A 1,716-nucleotide genomic window follows, 5' to 3' on the forward strand; every position below is an offset into this window, starting at 1 on the left:
GCTCAGCCTGGTGCGGAGGAATGCCTGAGCCCCACCCCAAGCCCACAATGCGGCAAGGCCCCCACAGACGTGTTGTGGCTGGACTGGTCCCTGGGGTTCTTACTATGATCACAAGACACACCTTAGCAATAACCTCAGGAGACTTTGGAAAGAAACCAGATTTATTACTCACAGGTCCTGGAGGGCGTACCGAGCACCCTAGGGCCACACGGTGAGGTTGAGGGTAGAGACAGGGGTAGGGGTGTGGACGGGGCTCTGCCTTTATTAGGGTCCAAGGGTGGGGAGGCTGGGGTTTCCAGGGTTCACTCTTTGCTGAACTTAAGCTCGAATTCCCTGCTGATTTTAAAACCTAAGAGGGGGAATTTGGGCTCAGGAAGAGAAAAGTGGGGTCAACCCACTGGTCAGTTATCTGGGTCACCGAGGGTTTTCTAAAAGGGGACCTTCATGGTTGGGCCCCAGGCTCCTTAGCTGGTGGTCAGCTCGGAGCTGTGTCGCACTGCCCTCATTCGAGATGTTGTCTTTGAAATAGATTCTCCAGCAGCCGAAAGTTTAATGTCAGAAGCTAACACTGCAAATGTGTATGCATCAGCCCCTGCCCTGCCTCAGCCCCAATCCTGGAGCCCTTGGAATTCCCGGGTGACAGTATCTTTTGTTCTGTTAAGATGATTCTTGGTGGTCTCTTTGGCTCCTGGAGGGGACTGGTGACCGGAAAGACCGAGCCACGATTAGAAGCTTGAAACCATCTTCTGGGGAAGGGGAGGGGCTGGAGAGCGAATTAATAATGGATCGTGCCCACGTGATGAGGCTCCATGAAAATCCCTGAAGTACAGGGATCGCCAGGGCAGGAACGCATCACACCCCAGCTCCACGGGGACAGAAGCCCTGGCACTCTGGACCCTTCTGGACCTCGCCCGAAGTGCCTCTTCATCTGACTGCACGTCTGTGTCCGTCCTGTAATACACTGGCCACGCAGATGTTTCCCTGAGCTCTGTGAGTCATTATAGCAAATGAGCAAACCTGAGGACGGGCTTTCTGGGAACTCCTGATTCGTGGCTGTGTCAGACGGGAGTGCGGGTGACCTGAGGACACGCCGCTTGGATCAGCATCTGAGATGGGGAAGGTCGTAGGGGGCTGAGCCTGTAACCTGTGGGGTCTGCACAAACTCCAGTCAGTGTCAGCCCTGAGTAAAATCGTACGACACCCAGTTGGTGTCCACAGACAATTGCTTGGTGTGGAAAAAACCACACACCTGGTGTCAAAAATACTCTCTGTGGGGTTTCCCTTGGTGGTCCAGTGGTTAAGAATCCACTTGCCAATGCAGGGGACGCAGGTGAGATCCCAGTCTGGGAAGAACCCACATACCGTGGGGGCAGCTAAGCCCACACACCGCAACTACTGAGCCCCCATGGCGCGATTGCTGAAGCCGAGATCTCTAGAGCCGGTGCTCCGCAGCAAGAGAAGCCGCCGCAAGTGAGAAGCCTGCGCATGGCCACCGGAGTCTCGCCTGCTTGCCGCAGCTAGAGGAAGTCGTGCAGCGATGAAGACCCAGCACAGCCGAAAATAAATAAACAAACCTTTGAAAACAATACGTGTACAGAGAAGGAGTATTTTCCTTTTCGGTTGGTAATGGCCCGGGGAGGAAAAGGCTGAATCAAGAATGACTCGAATGGCTTGCGCATCTGGGAGAACAGTGCCATTTTCTGAGATGGGGAGCCT

Source organism: Capra hircus, chromosome 25 (assembly GCF_001704415.2).
Source record: "Capra hircus breed San Clemente chromosome 25, ASM170441v1, whole genome shotgun sequence".
Classification (NCBI taxonomy): Eukaryota; Metazoa; Chordata; class Mammalia; order Artiodactyla; family Bovidae; genus Capra; species Capra hircus.